This window comes from Perognathus longimembris, chromosome 7 (genome assembly GCF_023159225.1).
Source record: "Perognathus longimembris pacificus isolate PPM17 chromosome 7, ASM2315922v1, whole genome shotgun sequence".
Taxonomy (NCBI): domain Eukaryota; kingdom Metazoa; phylum Chordata; class Mammalia; order Rodentia; family Heteromyidae; genus Perognathus; species Perognathus longimembris.
Genome location: NC_063167.1, coordinates 4998539 through 5013300, shown reverse-complemented (window position 1 = coordinate 5013300; position 14762 = coordinate 4998539). Strand labels below are relative to the sequence as shown.

The 14762-nt window shown below is 44.2% G+C and overlaps 1 protein-coding gene and 1 long non-coding RNA gene across 9 annotated transcripts in view; both read left to right on the top strand.

Moving 5' to 3' along the window:
• Rere (arginine-glutamic acid dipeptide repeats) overlaps positions 1 to 14762 on the top strand; it is a 370202-nt gene that overhangs the window by 318061 nt on the left and 37379 nt on the right. The window lies entirely within an intron of this gene.
• LOC125354541 lies at positions 9473 to 13562 on the top strand. The gene is made up of 2 exons (XR_007211502.1): positions 9473 to 9505; positions 12050 to 13562. It is a non-coding gene; the product is annotated as an uncharacterized LOC125354541 (long non-coding RNA).

The following is a 14762-nucleotide window of genomic DNA, read 5'->3' as shown; positions in this document are numbered from 1 at the left end:
TTGGTCCATACTTAAAAATATTAAAATTGGCCCATACATGAAAATTAAAATGCTTTGGCCCAAGTGTAGGAGATTTGGTTTGGCTGAAAAAAACAATCAGTGGATAGATTTGTTCTAAAGTTGTTTTTTTGGCCAGATTGTAACCTCAACTCAAGCTTTATCTCCTTGTTCTTTCAGCAGTTATGAACTATGAAAATCTTGACTCGAGGAGTCCTTCTGTTTTTAAAATAAACTTACGATGGCATGATTGGGTATTAAATTAAAAGTCTACTTTTTAGCGGGGGAGGGGGGCAGTCCTGAGGCTTGATCCCTCAGGGCTTGTGCTCTGTCCCTGAGCTTTTTTTGCTCAGCGATAGCATTCTACCACTTAAGTCAGAGCTCTACTTCTGGCTTTTCTGCTATTTTATTGGAGATAAAGAGTCTCATGGACTTAATTGCCTGGGCTGGCTTTGAACCACTGCTGTTTTCAGATCCCTTTTGATTACAGGCTTGCACCACCAGCCTGTAGCCCAAGGTCTACTTTCTCCCATTTGGAAATGCCAACTTCCATAGCCCTTAGCCATCCCTTTACTGGAAACAGATCGGTGCTGCCTTTAGCCTAGTTTAGACACTTGTAATCTGTTTTTTTCGGGCTGGGGATATGGCCTAGTGGCAAGAGTGCTTGCCCTGTATACATGAGGCCCTGGGTTCAATTCCCCAGCACCACATATATAGAAAATGGCCAGAGGTGGCGCTGTGGCTCAGTGGCAGAGTGTTAGCCTTGAGCAAAAAGAAGCCAGGGACAGTGCTCAGGCCCTGAGTCCAAGGCCCAGGACTGGCCAAAAAAAAAAAAAAAATCTGTTTTTTTCTACTTAAAAATTAGACAGTTTCTTCTCATCTGTTCTCTCACCCTCAGTTGCCCTTTCTTATCTATGGTGTCTGACTCAATGAACAACAACCTGCCTATTCTCTGCTGTAGATCTGGTGCACTGGCCTTGTGAGCTGGCTCATGGGTCCTCTTTCCCAAGACTGTCCCGTCACTCCTCTGCCATGGCCATTCCTGCTCCCCTGGCATGGTGCCCTGACTATTTCCAGCCTCTCCATCAGGGCACTCTCATTGGAGTAAAGAGGACTGCGGTTTGCAACCGTGTAGTTTTTCTGCACATTCATAGTACCTGCTTTCTTGATTGTTTTGGAGGAATTTGGCAGTTGGGTAAATCTGTAAGCATTTTAATCGGCTAGGAGAGGCACTTGTGGTATTTTCCTTAGTTATCAGCATAGCCAGGCTAATCATTCACAGCCTTCAGGGAGGGGAGGGAAAAGGTCGCTTTTTATTTTTGTCATAGAAGATGAAGAAATTTGCAGGTACCACCATTCTTGGTTCAAAAACTTCCTTGGTAGAAATCTAATGGCTTTGCCCCTTTTTATAGCAAGTCCCTGTTACCTAGATGCCTCCCACGTTCTGTGTACCAGAATTGTGAACTCATTTCTTTACTATTCTCAAGTGACTTGAAACATCATAAGGGTATTCACATCCAAAAGAATACGCCTGATTGGGCATCAGAGCAAGGGTCAGCAGACCTGTGTTCTATTCTTGGCCTTACCAGTAACTATAGTACTTGACGGTCTCTTTGAACTATGCCATCTGCTTTGAGCTGTGCACGGAAGTGGAGGTCAAATCCTAACGAGCTTCAAAGTTGTTTTTTCAGAAATGATGGTTCTCTGCGTGAGAGTTTGTTTGATAGGTGCTAGCTAACATATCCTCATACAAGGCTTGTTCAACTTTAGGGTTGCTCAGTGCAAAATGATAGTCCTTGCCTTGTTTGCCACTCACTTTCTGTGGGCCAGAGGCAGATCATTCCATTTGTGTCCTTTACTTTCTGTGTCTGTAAAATGGGGTGATCATTTGTAACCCTTAGGATCGTTTTCAAAATTCAGTTGAGATGACATTTACCAAAAGTGTTTTAAGATAGTATTTATGTTTGCCTGTGTTGATGTACTTTGCTGTGGGACTTGAATGAGACATCAGGCATGCTCTCTAGGCAAGTGCTTTGCCTCTAAGCCACATCTCTAGCGCAGTTGTACTTACCAGTTCATTCCACACAGTTATGTCAGAGGAGGGTGCCTCTGGGGTGTGGACAGCAACAACTCTCCTAGTACCTTCAGTTCTGGTACTTACTATGCAGGAGCTAAATCTGGCTTCTCATTGAATACTGCTGCCTACTGAGGTGGAAATGGTGACTGTGATTATGGAAACCAACTGTTTATGGAGGTTCAGTTGAATGGCTCTTAGGCATTAACCTATGGAACCCGAGAGAATAATGGTGTGTTGAGTCTTTTAGTATCGTGTTTGGGCAAATATCCTGTCATTTATTTTCTCTGTCCCTTTTCTTTTTAACCATTCACTCATAAAATGTAAAATTAATAGGTAAAATGTTAGCAAAGAACTGGAAGGGTATCTCAGATCCACTTTGGCCACATAGTTCTCTCAGAACCCAGCGACCTTTTTTTTTCTTTTACTTTGTGTGGTTGGATGAATAGTTTGGAGATTTAAATGTTCAATTTGAAGAACAAAAAAAACCAGCTACCTTTCTCAACCATATATTCTAGAAATGAATCCTGGGAAATATGTACATAAATACTGGATAATAGGGATCCTTTTCCTTAATCAGAATGTCATTTGTATGAGCATATTCTCACAGCAAAGAATAAATACTGTTGAGAAAGAGCTTTAAGAATGAAAAATCAAGATTCGATTAATATTAAGAGGTTAAAAATGGCTCTCATTCAGTAGGAGCTTTCAACAAGAAGTTTTATTTAATCTCAGATTATAACCTTAGATAAACAGTTTTCTAACCTTATTAATGCCTAATCTAATGTTACATAACAAAATGGGCTGGGATTACTGAGAACAGGCTATAGCCATGTAACAGTACTTAAGATTGCTACTTTTTTGCTGGAGACCAGTGGTTCACACTTGTAATCCTAGCTACCCAGAAGGCTGAGACCTAAGGATCCAAGTTCAAAGCCATGGGCAGAACAGGCCTTTGAGACTTGCATCTCCAACTGGCCAGCAAAAAGCTGGAAGTGAAGGTATGGGTCAAATAGAATGCCAGTCCTGAGCAGGAAAAGCCAAGTGACAGTATAAGGCCCTTGGTTCAAGTATAACACACACATACACACACCTCTCTGGTTTTCTATCTAATATATAATACAAATACTGTGTGGCCTGACTGCCCATACTGATTGCCTCAGACCAGTGTTCTATTACCTGAGAGCTTGTGAAAAATATAGTCTTTAAGGTCCCTTTTCCATGCCTCTTGATACAGAATCTTCATTTAATAAGCTCCCACATGGTCCAAAGATAGGGTAAGGCTAGGAGATACTGGCATTTGAGTGCTGGGCCTGTGGGCACTGTGGCTTACCTGTTCTCAACAGTATTGTCTTCATGAAGTTCTAAACTGCTTCACCAACACTGCTTGATTTTATTTTTTACTTTATTTTATTTTATTTTATTTTTTGTTTTTTTTTGGCCAGTCCTGGGCCTTGGACTCAGGGCCTGAGCACTGTCCCTGGCTTCCTTTTTGCTCAAGGCTAGCACTCTGCCACTTGAGCCACAGCGCCACTTCTGGCTGTTTTCTGAGGAATCTGTTTGCTGGGGAATCGAACCCAGGGCCTCATGTATATGAGGCAGGCACTCTTGCCACTAGGCCATATCCCCAGCCCCGATGATTTTATTTTTTAAATGACAACAAAATATTCCAAGCCAGAATTTTTAAATATGGTTTCTTCTCCCATCTTCCATTCCATTTTTCCTCTAAACACAATAACTCCTGTCTTATTTAATGTAAAAACCTTTGTCCTTCTCAGTATCTTTGTGGCATGCAGTCATGTTTGTTAGACTATGCTAGACCCTATTTCTGTTTCTGATAGAAACCTTTTTTCTTTTTTCTTTTCCCTACATATGTGATGCTGAGGAATCAAACCCAGGGCTTCATGTATACAAGGCAAGCACTCTACCACTCGGCCATATGCCCAACCCAGAAACATTTGTTTTGCTTTTCTTTGAAAGGATTGAATCCCATCCCTTGCACTCCACTCAAACTCAGTATCTCATAATTTTGCTCATTGGCTGGTGCTCTACCATGTGAGTCACACCTCCAAACCCCTCTGTTTGCTTTTTAATATGAGCTTTGTTGAACTCTTTTTGCTTAAGGCGAGTGTTCTACCACTTGAACCACAGCTCCACTTCTGTCTTTTTGGTGATTCATTAAAGAGTCTATGGACTTTCCTGCTAGGGCTGACTTCAACTCGCAATCCTCAGATCTCAACCTCCTGAGTAGCTAGGATTACAGGTATCAAACACCAGCGCCTGGCAGAGTTTATATGTCCTTTACCGGTACATTATTTTCAGATGCTGTTTTCTTTTTACTGGTATCCTTTATACATATAAAGCCTCTGAGAGGCTGGCAAGATGAGATGGGTAAGAGGTAAGGTGTTTCTCTGCCTGCTGTACTGCATCTTCTAATACCTCATCCTGCATAGATATAAACATTTGGAATTTTCCACTCAAGCCATTGCCTTTGGCAGCAAGTGCTGTGATCCCATAGCAATTCCAGTGCTGAGGTTTTGTTCCCATAAACTGGAGCAACTATCCGTTCTGTGTGTGTGTGTGTGTGTGTGTGTGTGTGTGTGTGTGTGTGTGTGTGTGTTGTTTTGTTCTTTGTGTAAAACAGTCGTAGCAGAGGCTGGCCTGGACCTTGCAGCTCTTGGTTGTGCTAGGGTTACCGTGGACCTGAGAGTTTGAACTGTGTGCACATTTTGTCTGGGTGTAGTCGGCTCATTTTAACCAAAGTAATCTAAGCCAATTCCCTGCCTGTAATTGAAGCAGTTAAATCATTTGCATGTAAGAAACTTAGAGCACCAGTGTTGGTATTAGAAAATGATATGACTTTTAAACTGAGCTCTTTGGATATTTATTTTCAGTATCAATATCTTAGGTCTATCCTTGGTTTTACACTACATATAAGAACTAGTGAGAATGGCACGTTTGTGCTTCAACATTATGAAATGTATTACTTAAAGAATTTGCACTGAAAGGGGGAGGAAGAGTGCAGTCTTCAATTATACCCTACACAATTCACTAAAGTAAGGGAAAGAGTAAGACTGTTGAAAGGGGTAACACTGGTCTGGAAGCGTTGTATTCACAAACTGCTTTGTTAAATGGCAGTTCCTTTGTACAACGACTTAAAGATAGTAAAAAAAATCAATCAATCAATGAATCAGGGGACTGGGAATATGGCCTAGTGGCAAGAGCATTTGCCTCATATACATGAAGCCCTGGGTTCAATTCTCCAGCACCACATAAGAAAATGGCCAGAACTGGCGCTGTGGCTCAAGTGGCAGAGTGCTAGCCTTGAGCAAGAAGCAGCCAGGGATAGTGCTCAGGCCCTGAGTCCAAGCCCCAGGACTGGCAAAAATAAATAAATAAATCAGTACTCAAATGAAGAATGCTTTGGATATAAAGTACCGGTAAGTGTAAATGCTGCCTACAAGGATACTAGCAATTGGTGTTTCTCATGCTTTACCTGGATCTTGGTTACCTGGCTGACTTAAGCTGGAGACATTGATGACTGTGTGTGTGCGTGTGCTTGTATGTATGTGTATGCCATTCCTGGGACTTGAACTCAGGACCTAGATGCTATTTATGAGCTTTTTTGATCAAGGCTTTAGCACTCTATCACTTGAGCCATAGTTCTATTTCTGGCTTTTTTGGTAGCTAATTGGAGTCTCATGAATTTCCATCCCAGCTGGCTTTGAACTGTGATCCTCAGAGTTCCTGAGTAGCTACGATTATAAGCATGAGCCACCAGAGAGTCCTGTCAACATTTATGACTTTTAAGTCTGAATGGCTGCCCTTTTATGAGCTGATAAAATAAATTGGTTTGAATGGGTCTTTAGTAAGACTTGAAAATTTGCATTACCTGTGATTATAGTTAACTCACTTTGAGATTATATTTTACATCTTAGTGTTTCTAGGTTTGGGATTTTTGTTGTTGTTGTTTGGGTAACTTACATGATTTGTAAACCTATTCTGACTTGAAAACCTAGTTCGCTGGGTCTGGGAATGTGGCTTAGTGGTACAGTGCTTGCCTAGCATGCATGAAGCCCTGGGTTCTGTTCCATATCAACAGAAAATGTTAGAAGTGACACTGTGGCTCAAGTGGTAGAGTGCTAACCTTGAGCAAAAGAAGCTCAGGGACAGTGCCCCAGGACTGGGGAAAAAAAAGAAAAGAAAAGCTAGTTTGCTGATGTTTTAAAAATATACAGCTTTTCAGAACCGGGGGTGCAACTCAAGTGGTATAGATATAACATCTGCAGTGTGAGCCCGAAGCACTAAGTTCAAGTATTTAACTGCTCCTCAGAAAGTTTTACAATGAGTCTGAAGTTTATAATCCTTAAATAATTGGTTCATTTTAATGTTATTGGAGGATGCCCTTGATTAATACTCTGAAAATAAAGAAATAATAGAGTTGTTTTGAGAAGTGGACATTGACCTCTTAGTCACAGCTGCTTACCTATGGGTAAGACATCCTTTACCCTCCCAAAATTAAAAAATAAAACAAAATCTATTGTATGTAGTTTGAAAACCACTGTTTGTATTATGTGAATAGAAAAGAATAAATGGTAGAAACCTTCCTTGTGTTTTTGGTGGTGGTGGGATTTGAGCTCAGGGCCTTGAGCTTGCTGGGCACAGGACCTGGGTGCTTTCCCCAAGCTTTTTTGCTCAAGGCTAGCCTGCTACCACTTGAGCTACAGTTCCACTTTGAGCTTTTTGGTAGTTGACTAAAGATAGGAGTCTCACAGACTTCCCTGCCTGGCCTTACTTAGACCTGCATTCCTCAGCTCTCAGCCTCCTGAGTAGCTAGGCTTACAGACATGGGCCACAAGTACCCAGCTTTTAATACCTTGATGTCACATTTAGAGCCTTGTTATAAATGAAATGGGTGTGGTAATGTGTGAATAATGGGCTAGAATAAAAGTACATGGTACCCACAGAGATAAATTTATCTGTCTTAAAAGACGAAAACTTCAGGAAACATTTTTCAGCTTTTTTCTTTGTATTGGTTTACATGATCCTGTTGTTGTGGCGAAGGCCCGCTGAAGCCTGGATGCCCCAGGGCCTCCACTTTGTGTAATGGACAGAAAACCCTCATTAACTCAAGTGTCTCAAGACAGTAAGACAGGACTTGAGTTCATTGTGCCACACTAGCCTTCCTGTTCTGTTTATTGTGGGCAGTAAATCAACTCTAGTGTTTGAACAGTGGTTCTGTGTTCTAGATTATTTATAAGATTGAAATTCATGGCTTATTTTTCTCAGCAGGTTTATTGCGCCAATCAAGAATAAAATACTGGCTTTAGCAGTAGAGTAAGCCATTAGCCAATTGCAGATTGACTTCAACACAATCACTAAAGTTGGTATGCACACTCACGTGTGCATGTGCATGCATGCACACAAACATGGGAGGATGCGAATACTGAGGTGAGGCCGAGAGGCCAGAGGAGGCTTGGTGCTGCCAGGTCTCGTCGCACTGGAAGCTTCCTACAGCTGCTGTGGATTTCTTTTTTCTTTTCATCTGTTAGTGAGTCACCGTCATATGCTATTTTATTATCTTGAAGACAGCACAGCCTCTGGAATTTTTTGTCCTGTGTCTCTGCTGTATGAGTGACACTCCACTGATCTATTCTCAACAATATTAAGATAAAGACTTTTTTCCTTGCTGATGCTTTCGCTCTGTATTTCAGCTGCAGCCATTGTCTCTTTGTTCGTATCTACAAGAGTTGGAATTTTTTTGAATTAGGCAAGAAATGGTGACTTTGTGCTGCACTATCTTAGAAGGCTGGAGAGGCCTACATCCAGTACTCTTGACATTCCATGGGTGTTTAGGCATACACCTTCCATGATCAGAATTTGATTCTCCCTCCCACAAATGTGCAAATGAGATGCACTAAAACATAATAAATTTTTGTAAACGAGGCCTTTAAATAAGTCCTGGGGGCTAGAACTCAGGGCCTAGGTGTGCCGTCCCTGAGCTTTTGTTGTTTTTTTTTGGGGGGGGGGCAGTCCTGGGGCTTGAACTGAGGGCCTGAGCACTGTCCTTGAGCTTCTTTTGCTCAAGGCTAGCACTCTACTACTTGAACCACAGCTCCACTTCTGGCTGTTTCTGTGTATGTGGTACTGAGGAATCGAACCTAGGGCTTCATGCGTGCAAGGCAAGCACTCTGCCACATTCCCAGCCCTCCTTGAGCTTTTTTGAAGAAGGCTGGCACCCTGTCACTTGAGAGCCACAGCTCCACTCTGCTTTTTGGTGTTTAATTGGAGATGAGTCTTTCTGCCCAGGCTGGCTTTGAACCACCATCCTCAGATCTCAGCCTCCTGAGTAGAGTGAGCCACTCACATCCAGCTTACATTTAACTTAATAACAATCAAACCTATTTTCTCACTTTCAATTTTGTAGAAACTAAGGCTAGGCTTATCCACCCATTTGTTCTTGTGTTGCCAGATGGGTTGTTCTAAGATGCCTTCCCCCACATCTGCCAGTGAGTGGCTTGCAGAAGAGTGTGGGCCCTTCTGGTACTGTTGATGAGAATGTTCACATGGGTTCAGTTCTGTGGGCTGAACTTACCCGTCAGTACTTGGATGTTCTTGCTTTTCTTGGCCACATAAGCTGACCATTGAGCCAGGAGAAAAGTTCATTCCTGTCTGTAGTCTGATGTCCACTGGATCATGAAACAAAACAGTGTGGCTCTGGGAGTGATGGCATCTGTGAGCATTTGCACTATATTAACACACACGCATTTACAAGTGTGGATATGTGCCCTGTATCCAGCATATTTTTCTAAGACTCAAACTAAATAAAGTATACTGTTTGCTTTTGTGTAATAACGTATTCTCATTACTATGTTCCCAAATGGTAAGAGCGTATTTGCAAATACTTATTATGACTTTTCTAGAAAACAGTGAATTCAGATGTTTAGAATGGATGTGATTGCATGAAGTTTGCATTTTATTCTTTTGGGGAGACCTTCATATTGGGGTTTGAACTTAGTTTCTCACACTTGCTTGCCAGGTGCTATACCACTTTAGCCTTGACAATAGCTCTTTTTGCTATCATGAATTTTTGGCAAAATTGCACTTTATGGCCCTGGATTAACTATCACATAGCTGGGTATCACAGCCATGAGCCACCACACCTAGCTTATTGTTTGAAAATGGTTCCCCCCCCCCTTTTTTTCCCCCCAGACTGCCTTTTTTGTTGTTGATGGTCTTGGGGCTTGAACTCTGGGCCTGAGCACTATCCCTGGGTTCTTCAGCTTAAGGCTAGTGCTCTACTACTTGAGCCACAGTGCCACTCTGAATTTTCTGGTGGTTAGTTGGAGATAAGAGTCTCATGGAGTTTCCTGCCTGGACTGGCTTTGAACCAACATCCTCAGATCTCAGCCTCCTTAGTAGCTAGGATTACAGGTATGAGCCAGGGGCACCCAGCCCCAGGCTGGCTTTGAACTGTGAGCCTCATGTTCTTCACCTCCTCCTTATAAGCAGCTGGATTTGCCGGCATGACTGCTGTGCCTGGCCTCCTCCTATTGGTCGTTCTTACCAGCCAGTCATCAAGCTTCTGTTAGCTTGTTGAGCATAGTGAGAAGAGTGTGAATCTACTTCCTTTGTAATGATCACAGTGTAAGCAGAATAAAAACAAGCAACAAGCTATGGCCTGTGTTAGGTGTGTGGGGAGCTGAGGAGCTGAGGATGCAGCAGGACTAGAAATGTTAGGCACTGGGCTTGGAACTTCTGAAGTATCCTTGATGTCTGCTGAGGGCTCTCCCAGAATCTCCACCGAATTTCTGTATTTTCATTTCTGTTGCTCCTGAAGTTCTAGTGGCCTTGAACCCATGGAACAAACTTAGAGGGGTTTTGGTAAAGTCCATCCTTTGCAGTGTCTTCCTTTTACTCTCTCTCTCTCTCTATTTTTTTTTTTGGGGGGGGGGTCCTTGAACTCAGAGCCTAAGCATTGTCCCAGAGCTTTTGTGCACGAGGTAAGTGCTCTAATCACCTGAACAGCTCCACTGTTGGCTCTGTGTGTGTGTGTGTGTGTGTGTGTGTGTGTGTGTGTGTTGGAGATAAGAGTCTCACAGATTTTCCTGCCCATGCAGGCTTTGAACCATGATTCCCAGATTGCAGCCTCCAGAGTAGCTGGGGTTACAGGTGTGAGCCACCAGCACCTGGCAACAATGTCTCCCTTTTAGTTTAGAGCCAAAATCTTCCACGCACAACAGTTCACACCTGTAATCTCCAGATGTTTGGGAGGCAGAGATAAGAAGGGCCACAGTTCAAAGCCATCCTGGGCACAAAGTGTAGTGAGATTCTTATCTGAACATTCAAGGCAGGTGTGATAGCGCATTCACGTAATCCCAGCTGTGTGGGAGATGTAGGCAGGGGCATCACAGGGAAATAACTAAAAGCAAAGAAGTCTCAGGAGAAGGGGGTAGTTTGTGGGGTAGAGCACCTATTTAGCAACCACAGGCTTCTGAATTGAAACCATACTGGAGAGGAAAAAGCAACAAGATAACAAACATAAAACAAAACCCCTGAGGTCAGTTGCTGGTGGTTCACGCCTATAATCCTAGCTACTCAAGAGGCTGAGTTCTGAGGATTGTAGTTCAAAGCCAGCCTGGACAAGAAAGTCCATGGGACTCTTTATCTCCAGTTAATTATCAGAAGTGGTGCTGTGACTCAACTGCGCACGCACACACACAAACTTGAGTCACTTCACTTTCCTGTTTCCCAGGCCATTGGCTCTTGGGAACTGGAGAACCACTATGCCTTTGCTCACAGATCACTCTTTATGCAGGTCAGGGCAGTAGACACTTCCTCTGCCCAGGCTCTAGCTCTGACCTGATGTGCATGCCTCTCCACCGTGTGGCACCCACTCTAGAAAGAGAACTGAAAAAGATACTATCCATCAGGATGCAAAAATGGCAGAGAAGATAGCCCAGCCCCCCAGCAGGGAGGAGCAGCCAGACCAGGGTGGCTGACCCCATCTCCTACCTGCCCTCCTCCTTTACCAGGCCAGCAGGCAGGCTCCAGTAGTGAGTGGGTACTTCATTCTAGAAGCTGGTCACATAGAGCAGTGTGTGTGTGTTTCGTTCTAGGGAGCCAAACATGCCTTGAGTTACTGCACATGGCTGTGCACTGGCACCAGGGCTTGAACTCAGAACCTCACACTCATTTGGTTTATTCATTCAAAGCTGGCACTTCAGCCAATTCTAGGTTTTTGCTGGCTGATTGGAAATACGAGCCTCAGATTTGCTGCCAGGCTAGCTTTGAACCTGGATCCTCAGGTTTCAGCCTCCTAAGTAACAGGGATTAGGAGTGTGAGCCCCTGATGCCTGCCGGAGTTTACCATGTTTTTTGACCTAGTTCTTATGTGTCCCGATGAGAAGGTGTTAACATTATGATTCAGTAAAACGTGTTGTAAATGTTAATCGTTAGGACTTAGTAAGAGGCAGGTTTTCTGACTTAGTAGTTCCTAACCTGTTTTTAACCATTACTTGCGCTATCTTGGCACCTAGAGTAGACTTGAGCAAAGGTTGTACCCAGGCCCAGTGCAATTATGAACTACAAGTAGTCCCAAAATCCCAGGCTCTTCTTCCTAGGAACCTCCTCGCTGATAATCTTGACACCTGTCAGTCGCTCAGCCCATTCCTCCAGGTAGACTGGTTGATGCACGTGGCTGTACACATCGAGCGGACACATGCCTCCATCTGTTTACTGCTTGTTTCAAACAACCCTTTTGTGTGTGTTTGTGCCCATCCTAGGCCTTGAACTCGGGGCTTGGGCACTGACTCTGAGCTTTTTTTGCTCAAAGCTAACACACTACCACTTGGACCACATGCCACTCTGGCTTTTTGGTAGTGAATTGGAGATGAGTCCCATGAACTTTTCCTGCCTGGCAAGACTTTGAACCATGATCCTCAGATCTCAGCCTTTAGCTAGGATAACAGATGTGAGCCACAGGTGTTCAGCTTTCAGACAAGCTATTGAAAGCAAAGCTTGAATGCCACAGCATCCTCTTGCCCCTCATAAACAAAAACTCGGGAGAGGGTGTTTGCACAGAGCAGCTCAGGAGCCCTGAACTTTAAGGTGCATTCATTGCCCTAGTATTTGCTGTCAGTTTCCCTAATTGGATTTTCAACCTTCTGCCTGCCCTGACCCCTCACCTTCTATATGCCTTCAAGACGTGTGCTTTCTCAGCCCAGTTCTTCACCTGTGTGGCTGCATAAAATAAGAGGTATTCTGGTTATGGGAAGCTGATTTCAACCTCACACCCTACCCTTACAATATCCCAAGGCATGTAAGCTTGTTTGGGAACCCTGGATAGCATTTCTCTGGGTTTGTTTTTGTTTTTGTTGTTCCCTTGTTTTCCTTTGCTCAGCCCAGGCTTCTTTCCCCACCCTGCACTCAGAACAGGAATCATTTTTTATGGCACATATAACCTTTAAACCAAACAAAGTGTGTTGCTTATAACAAAATGAGTCTCTCTTCTGCTTTTATTTTGAAAAGTTCTCCCAGTTGCTTAATGTGGAGGATATTCATGTGCTGAAAGCCTGTTGCAAGTAGGCATTTGTGTATCCCAGAGGAACTTTTGACTTATTTCCTTAACTCTGCCTTCCTTTCTCTGTGGTTCAGAAACCTTTAACGATCTGTGAAGGCCCGAGACTTCAGTGTGAAGTGTAGTGGTTGTGAGAGACACACACACACACACACACGTGTAAGAGCCCCACCACTTTCCCATGCTGGGGTTTTTGACTCCCTGAAAAGCTGACCTCTCACAAATGTTAGTTGTAAAGCACAGGGCACCCTGGGCTGGGGCCTTGATAATGGTTTGTGAAGTATTTTTTTCCCTCCTTCTCTCCCTCCCTCTGAAAAGTTGTGATGAAAATTCTAGGCTCCTGGCCAGCCTGTGGGATGCGATAAACTAGAATGTGACTGATGCTCTTTGTTACAGCTGGGCTTTGATTAGGTTTGTTTCCCCTAAGCTTGATTCGCTCCCCCAGACTCCCCCAATTTTCATGGCTAAGGAGGTTGGCTCAGCCAAGGCTAACCTTTTTATTTGCAGTGGTGGGGGGGCTGCTGCATCCCAGCACAGCCCACCGTCCTCCCCCCCAGCCCCATTGCACGGGCTTGGGAGCCAGCGGGAACATTGTTCCTGTGCACTTGGGTTGTTCCTTCCATGACTGGGGGGGAGGGGGCGTTATTCTTGTTTCGTTTGTCCATGCTGATGGCGACAAGCTTTGTGGGATCTCTGTGGCTTTCCCCTGTTGCTTCCACTCAAGGTGTTCCAGGAAACCATTGTTCAACTTGAGATTCTGTGGGTTACAAACTGTGGTAGACCAGGCTCTCTGGGGCTTGTGCCAAGTGGAGTCGGCACACAGCGGCCCTCCTTTCATCCCCCTGGGCTCTCCATTTCTAAAGAAAGAGGTGGTTTCAGCTTTAAAGCGTTTTGTAAAATACTGCTGTGACCTTGTATTTATAGCTCTCAGTCCTGACGAATGAGAACCTTTGGCAGCCATCATTTCACCAGTCCTCCCAGCACGCCTGTGAGGGGGCCCTGGTGCAGTGAACACTGATGGGGCACATGCTCAGGTCACCGGGGGTGGGGGTAGAGGTAGAGGTATGCCCCTCCCCCAACCTCTGTAGTGAGAGCTCGCGGTGGAGGCCATGTTGAACTTCCATAGAAGGAGCAGACTATACATAATCACAGACAGTCCTCACTCAAAGTGGGGTTGGCTGGTCAGCATACAATGAGGGGACACAAGGTATCCTGGGGCTCTAGACATGCCACCCAGAAGCTTGGCAAAGGGCGCTATGATCGAAACTTCTATTTGATCCCTGGTCTAGAGTTTGCTCAGCCTCTTTCTCAGGGAAAAATATGGCTCCTCTTTCTGGATTAAGTCTTGAGAGCCTGTCATGATTTGGTTGCATTAAAAGACAGGATCCCAAAATAGCTAATGGCGGCTTCATCATTTCCAAGTTCTGTGTTGACAGTATGCAAACCACGAGACAGAAATTGGCCCCAGAAAAAGCCTGTACCAGAGTGGGTCTCCTAATCCACTCTCAAATCTACAAGTGCCACTGGCCACAGTTCTAGGTAGGCTTGCTTTCTTGTTTTGTTTTGTCCTAGTGCTGGTTCTGGAGCATGAACTCAGGACCTAGGTTCTTCTATCCCTGAGCATTTTTACTCAAGGCTAGCATTCTGCCATTTGAGTCATACCTTCACTTCCAGCATGTTGGTGGGTAATTGGAGATAAGAATATTATAGACTTTCCTGCACAGGCTGGCTTTGAACCCTGATCCTCAGAGCTCATCCTCCTAAGTAGCTAGGATTACAGGCATGCATGAATCAATGGCACCTTGGCATAACTTGTAAGTTTTTTGTTTTTTGGTCAGACATGGGACTTGAACTCAGGGCCTGGAAGCTGTCTCTGGGCTTTTTTGCTCAAGGCTAGTGCTCTACTACTTTGAGCCACAGAATCACATCCAGTTTTCTGGTGGTTAATTGGAGATAGGAGTCTCACAGGGACTCTTCTGCCCCGGCTGAACTTTGACCTTCAGATCTCAGCCCCCTGAGTAAATAAGATTACAGACATGAGCCACCGGTGCCCGGCTATAACTAACTGGTCCACTTTTGAGGCAACAGATTTTCTTAATTTGTGGAGATGGT